General features: G+C 36.2%; 1 pseudogene; it reads right to left on the reverse strand.

Annotated features, from left to right (window-relative positions):
* Positions 1-1,430: 1,430 nt before the first annotated feature.
* LOC110195653 (putative monooxygenase p33MONOX pseudogene) lies at positions 1,431-2,272 on the reverse strand (annotated as a pseudogene).
* Between the last annotated feature and the right edge of the window lie 5,397 nt (positions 2,273-7,669).

Genomic DNA, 7,669 nt, shown 5'->3' on the forward strand with positions numbered 1-7,669 from the left:
CTAATAATTTTGAATTGCGGTAGGACTAAATATGATCTGGGGTTTATACTAATTTTGGTAGTAATATGTTGAGCCCCCGAGAATGGAGGAACACCAAAATTCTTTTTTTTCTTTTTACAATCCAGAGAATTTTATTCTCAAATCAAGCTTAACACATTAAAAATGAATGAATAGTACAGACACATGAAATACAAGGGCCCAAGCCTTCTTGGGTACTGTATTTCTTTCTCAGAAACAGCATTTTAGGGAGCACTCCACAAAACAAAACCAGGAAGTAGGAGATGAAGCAGCTTCCAAGAATGAGAGCACAGAAATTTAAAAGGGTAATAAAATTATTATTTCAATCATCTGTTGGTGGGAAGGGAGAATAAAAGGATGGATCAGTTTTGTTTTAAGTTCCCAAAGAGAAAAGCTTTTATTTCTCCAAGCAGCTCATCCTTTTCTAGTAAGAAAGGATTCGGGCCAATACTTGAGGAGGAGGTTAAAAGTCACAGGATGATTTACCTCAGATCACTGAAGACTATGCTGAGCTTCCTTGAGTTTTCAAGTTTTTAAAAAATAAATTATTTCAGCAGTTCCTCTACAGCACAAAACATGCACAGAATCTCCCTTAGGAATTTAAAAGACTCAGTTATCAGTCTCCATGAGCTTAGTGTGCCACCTTTTGCTAAAGTGAACACGGACCACTTATTTATCTACTGGAGGCAGCAATTCAGTGAAGAACCACAATCCTTAGTGTTCAGTTTTTCTGAAAAGAAAAATCCACTGGTAGGGCAGAGCAGACAAAATCTGCTTCAAAGCCCCTAACCAAAGGACTAATAATACCTTTTAAATATCTTTTACATAAGTGTCACAGGACAGAGGCAGTCTCCACTTCCAAAAGATTTTTTCCTGTTAGGCTACTGCCTCTCTCTATTCTTGGCCAGGAAGGAACCAGGAAATAGGGCTCCTGAACCAGTGCCTTGATTCTAGAAGAGCAGTGTTCTCTAGGAAGAAGCTGTTAACTCCAGCAACTAAGATAGAAAATAGGAATGTTCTTTATCAAAGAAAAGAAGCACCAAACAAATATTTATCTTGGATAAAATATGCAGAACAAAGTCTACTAGATTTTAATTATTTCCCCCTGCAATCTAGTTCTATGGATCAGTAACTGGCTGTGTTTGAGTATACTTTGAGAAGTTATTCAGACCAACTTTGGGACATTACAGAATAGGTCTTTCTGCATTACAAAGATTCAAGCTTTGCTACAAATGTTTGAAGAAACAATCACTACTTCCCCAGGAATATCATCCTCAGCAGAATTGTAAATGGATAACAACGTTCCTATGTCAAGTTCAAGGTGCATAGGAAGAAAGAAAAGTCCAAGATACTCTCTCTACATAACAGTGGTTCACCAGGGAAAGCAACTTTGCTCATATGAAAAGGGAGCTTTAGAACCCTGTAGGAGTCAACACATTCATGTCCCTTGCTTTGATGTTATGGGTTCATGGAGGTTGTTTCTTTCCTTCTGTCACGGGAAGGTCCATCTTAGGTGGCTTGAACACTTCTTGGTCTTCTGCAATTCTAGTAGCCTGAACATGAATGATCTCCATTGGTGATGGCTTCTGAGTACTTCTGTAGGACTGGACACTGAAACCTGAGCCACATTTCTGAAGGGATTCTTGGTCTTGGTCCAGAAAGGCTCCATTTTTCAGATGAGGGTTTGTTTCTATCTCCATTTCCAGAGTCCATGCTGCAGGCCAGGTAAGGAAGTAGAAGATTCATGAGTAAACCAGCTTCAAGGCTTTTGCTAGGGAGAAGAATGGGGTGTACTACTTGGAGAAGACTGTGATGAAGCAGTCAGTCTCTCTTCTTTTGTCATATTTCCATTTTGTGACTTCAATTTATGGACTGCCTCTGCCACATGGTGGTGCTTGTTTTCTTCTGTGCTGAGTGCTTTATGCGGAGTGTATCCTGTGTCTGTCAACCTTGCCTGCTGTTCAAAGCACTGGATGCTCTCTTGTGTCATTCTTGTGAGAATTCATGATGACATGCACAGCCTTGGCCATCACCAATGGGGCCTTGTTCATTTGGTCACTGGAAGCTGAGAGGTTTACAGAGAAACTATTTTCTCCTTCCTCAGCCTTGGAAAGCTGTTCTGATCTGGGATGACCAGCTTTTTTCACAGAACCTTATTGCACATGTCAGATGAAGGCGGAGTCATCAGTATGGGATCCTCCAGGACATCATCATAACTGAATGTCCAATGATGCATTCCAATTGGCAAAGACATCTTGTCTAGAAGCCCACTTGTACTGTGCTCAATAGCAGCTGGGTTTCTGTGAGGAGGGGGGTGGGATGGAGGAAAGTGGGGGTGGGAAGAGACCGTCCACAATTTGAGGCTCTGCCATGGACAGAAAGCTGAGACTAAAACACCAAAATTCTTAATGAAGGACAGCCCATATCAAAATCATAGAAGATCCAAGATTCTGTGTTATTCAGCAGTAAGTTTTGGCCTATAAGATTCCATTTCATTTTTGAAATACTCAAGATAGAAAGGCTCAGTCTCAATAAATTTTTTTAAAAAAAGAGAGAAAAGCTCAATCCTAAAGCAAACATCATTTCGAAAATTACTAACAACTATACAATTGTATTTTTTTATCTGAATAGGCTTATATAAAAAAATCTTCTTCTTATAAATGTTAATACAAATTAATTAAGTACTATATTTTTATTAAAATATGCAAAAAAAAATTCCAATTTAAGTAACCATGGCTGTATGGAAAAGTAGAAAGGCCTCTGAATCTAAGAATCAGAAGATCTGCCTCTACCATTAACTTTTGGCATGACCATAACCAAGTCATTTCCCATTTTTTCTGGGCCTTGGTTTCACTCTAAAATATCTACCTCTAATTGTCTATTATGTAATTGATAGCTGTTTAAGGAATAACATTATAATTTTGAGTAATTCAATATTCTACTGAGTATTAAATGTCTAAATTGTATGTCATTATTAAATGTTAGTCTGTCAATATTTAGTCCATTATTTAGAATATTCATTTTTCTAAATCTACCTCATCTTTTAATTGATGTTTAGGATGACAATTTCCACAACCTTGCCAAGAACACTAACTTCTCTGAGGGCTAAGCCTATAATAGAGATTTGTAGAGTTTTCCTTTTGAAAGTTTCTTGTCTATATGCATCATTGGCCTTTCTCTTCCTTTATTATCTAAGACAGCATTGCCTCAAGTCTAATGTCAGAGGCATCTTTTTGAACCAGGAATGCTTTATCAAAGTCAGAAGAGCATAATAAAGGTGGATACTTACCAAGTGAATTTTCTAGGTTCTTGAATGCTAAATCACATGCTGTACTACCACCCAATTTATTTCTTCTTCTCCTTCCTGTCAGGGCAAAAAGTAGTTTTGTCGTGATATATTCTGTGTTACCTTTTAATGGGTCAGAATTTGTACTGAACCCCAATGTTTTCTCCTTCCAAAATATAGCCAATTATTAATGATCCCTGTAGTACTGAGCCATCTAAATCTTACGGAGGAGATACAATTTTCCTATGGTTGGGTAATCAGGCATTAGGATATAATAAAGTTGCTACTAAATATAATACATCATTTTGTACCCACTATTGTGCTAAGTATAGGGAGAAATACTAAACACAGTCTCTTCCCTCAGGAACCTTAGAGTCTGATTGAAGGTTAAGATATTAATGACGTTAAATGAAGTAATGTGATGAGTACATTAGAGACTTAAAAAGAAAGTACTTTATATCTGAGGAAAAGAATATTATTAACCAGAGAGCTCCAGGAATGTTCCTGGCACTTGAGATAGGCTTTAAAACAGTATTCTTAATTTTTGTGTATCATGGACCACTTGGCAGTCTGGTGAATACTTTGCACTCTTCAGAAAATTTTTTTTAAATTCATAAAATACATAGGATTACAAGGGAAACACATATGATTGAAATATAGCCATCAAAATATATTAAAAAAAACTCAGACTTAATGAGAACAAATGGATACAAGTGGAAAGATAAGTTGTCAACAGGATGAAAAGATTCTTGAATGTGAGGCAAAGAACCTTGAATGTGTGTGTGGGGAGATGAGATTAAAAGAACCACTGAAGATTTTGAAGTAAATAAGAGTTATATGATCAGATCTGTGGGTAAAAATGAATGAATGAAATAAGAAAATAATAAACAAGCATTTTGTAAGTATTTGCTATGTACAGAGTATGGTGCTAAGTACCAAAAATACAAAGAAAAATGCGTGACTATCTTTGCTCTCAAGAAGCTCATGTTCTCATTGGACCAGACAGTAAAACTGGGGTCAACTGCTAAACAGATGGAAAGGCCCCATGGTCCTTAAGATATAACAGCAAAACAGGTGGTCATCCTTTAAAAGCCTATTTCCAGTAATAAAACAATTTCTGTTGGTAATGCTAGGAAGTTTGATAGTGCAAAAGTCTTTGGTGACAATAGTGTCCTTTTCTAGGCCTTAAGTGACTATGCTTACTGTGTATGTGGCAGTTTCAGCACCTGTAGAAGCAGTTGCCAGGTTAAAACTGAAAGTGTTTCTTTGAATGGTGGAAGAATATTTTTTAATAAACAATATTATTCTCACAGTGATATATTGGACTGGTGACAGAGATGAGATAGGAAGATCTGTAAAGAGGCTATTGTAATAGTGTAAGTCAGTATAAAGAGTATGTTAAGATCAATACAATGGAAATAAAGAAAAAGGAGTTATTTTTGAAAGTTGATACAGAGAAGCAATTGAAAAGAGCTAGTGATACTTGTGGGGAGAAGAAAGGAAAGAAGAGCAATGTGTAAAAGTATTATTCAAAATGTTTGGAAGGATAGCATATAGAAGAGCAAATAGACTTGACCTGACTGGTCCTAGAGGGTAGAAATATTGTAAAAGAAATGGATGGATGCTGAAGAGAGGCATTTTCAGTTAGATAGTAGGGGTGAATTCCTAAAGATATCACACAGTAGAACGTCTAGAGGCAATGGATTCCTTTCACTAAATGTCTTTTATTGATGATTGGAGGGGTACTTTTTTCTTTTTCTAATTCAATATTTTATTTTTCCCCAATTGCATGTAAAAACAACTTTAACATTCTTTTTATTCAAATTTTGAACTCCAAATTCTCTCCCTCTCTCTCTACCCTCATTGAAAAGACAATCAATTTCACATAAGTGATCCATGTGTAGTCATGCAAAACCCTTTCCATGTTGTGAAAGAAAACACAGACAACATCTACCACCCCCCACACACAAAAATAAAGAAAACAAAGAAAAAGCATCTTAGATCTGCATTCAGGCTCCACCAGTTCTTTCTCTGAAGATGGGCAACACCTTTCATCATAAGTCCCTCAGAAATGTCTTGAATCATTGTATTGCTGAGAATAGCTAAGTTATTCTCAGTAGATCAATCATACGATATTGCTATTACTGTGTACAATGTTCTCCTGGTTGTTCACATCTCACTTTGTGTCAGTTCATGTAAGTCTTTCTAAATTTTTCTGAGAGCAACCTGTTTGTCATTTCTTATAGCACAAAAGTATTCAATCATAATCATATGCAACAACTTGTTAAGCCATTCCCCAATTGATAGACATCCCCTCAGTTCCAATTTTTTTGCCACCACTAAAACAGCTGCTATAAATATTTTTGTGCTTTTTTTTTTATCTCTTTAAGATATAGATCTAATAGTGATATTGCTAGATGCACAGTTTGGTTGCACTTTGGACATACTTCCAAATTGTTCTCCAGAATGGTTAGATCAGTTCACAACTCTACCTACAATACATCAGTGTTCCAATTTTCCCACATCTGCTCCAACATTTATCATTTTCCTTTTCTGTCATATTAACCAATCTGATAATTGTGAGTGATACCTCAGAGTTGTTTTAATTTGCATTTCTCTAATCAATAGTGATTTAGAGAATTTTTATATGACTATAGATAGCTTTAATTTCTTCATCTGAAAACTGCTTGTTCATATCCTTTGACCTTATTTCTATGAATTTGACTCAGTTTTCTATGTATTTGAGAAATGAGGTCTATTATTGGAGAAACTTGCTGAATTTTTTTTCACAGTAGTGATTACTATGTATTTCCCTCCATCTTATTTCCCTCCTATTTAGCCTACTTCCTCTCTCCTTTCACCCTGTCCATCCTCAAAAATGTTTTGCTGCAGACTTTTACCTCCCCTAATCTGCCCTCCCTTTTTTCAGCTCCATTCCTTCCCCCCCCCCCCTTTCTCTTATCCACTTCCCTGGAGGGCTATGTATTGGGACTAGTGCTGAGGAAATTTTTGGTCTGGCACAGATTAGATTAGATGACCTCTGAATAGCCTTCCAAATCGAATGTGTTAAAATTTTTCTTTATAGTTTCTTCAATTTCACATATTTTAATAAGTTAACTGCTTACTGAGTGGGTATGGGAAGTGAGAGACAGAGCAGAATAAAAGATAACTACATGCTTATTAACTTAGGAGACAAGGCAAATTGTGGCATTATATACAATAACATTGAAGTCATTAACAAAAGTAGGTTTAGAGGGAAATATTATAAACTATATTTTAAATATTTTGAGACTGAAGTTCTGGCTGGACATTGAGGCAGAGATGTCTGACAGCTGGAGAGGAGGTTCTGTACCTCCAGCAAAAAAGTCTTGTCTGGAGATAGAGATTAAAGAGCCATTTGCATTAGAAGTATGTCAGAGAATGAAATTGCCCCGGGAGAAAATGTAGAGAGCAAAGGAGGGGTGAGGGGTCAAGGACAAATACAAGAGTACTCTCGTATTTGGAGGTTGTGATGAATAACAGACTAAGCAAAAATTCTTAGGGAGAAGAAGTGATTTATATCTGTAGGATTTTCCTCTGTTATCTCTTCTAATTTTTGACTATTGGAATTCCTGACTACCTTTAAGAGTCAGCTCAAGCACTACAGAAGACCTTTCCCCATCCTTCCAGGTGCTAGTATTATCCCCTCTCAGATCACCTTCATCTACTCTGAATGCATCTTATATATAGCAATTTGTGTACATATTTTCTTTCCTATTAAGATGCAAGCTTCTTATGCACTGGGATGTTTTTGTTTTTCTTTGTTTTTCTTTTTTTCTATCTCCAGGATTTAATGCAATGTCTGCCCCACTGTAAGTACTTAATGAATACTTGATTAGTAATTGGTCATTCCAAATTTATTGCCCATATGTCAGTTTCTTCAAATCAAGAATAAATTTGCATAATTTTTACAAAGCTTTGGTGGTGTAATAAAAAGAGCATCAGATAGACTTTCATTCAGAGATAGCTGGATTCTCATTCTTCCTCAGAACCTTTTCTTATGAACCTTTGTAATTCTTTTGATGTTTCTCACCCTTAGCTCCCTCATTTGTGAAAAGGGGGAAATACTTGTTATGTAATTTTCCCCAGAGATTTCTTAGAAGATAAGATGGAAAAAATACATGTAAAGCCTATTTTAAACCTTAAAATACCTTATTAATGTCTTTATTTTCTCAAGCATAGTTGCAAAAAGAAAAACAAGAATGCTGTTTGCCTTCAATGAACTCCAACCTTCATTGCTGTTCATTGTCATGCCAACTCTTCATTTAGATACTGGATGACTGATTTCTTATGAATGCTTCGTTCAATCAGTAGACCTAAGATTTC

The sequence above is a fragment of the Phascolarctos cinereus genome, unplaced genomic scaffold (assembly GCF_003287225.1).
Source record: "Phascolarctos cinereus isolate Bilbo 61053 unplaced genomic scaffold, phaCin_HiC Scaffold_9;HRSCAF=440, whole genome shotgun sequence".
Lineage (NCBI taxonomy): Eukaryota > Metazoa > Chordata > Mammalia > Diprotodontia > Phascolarctidae > Phascolarctos > Phascolarctos cinereus.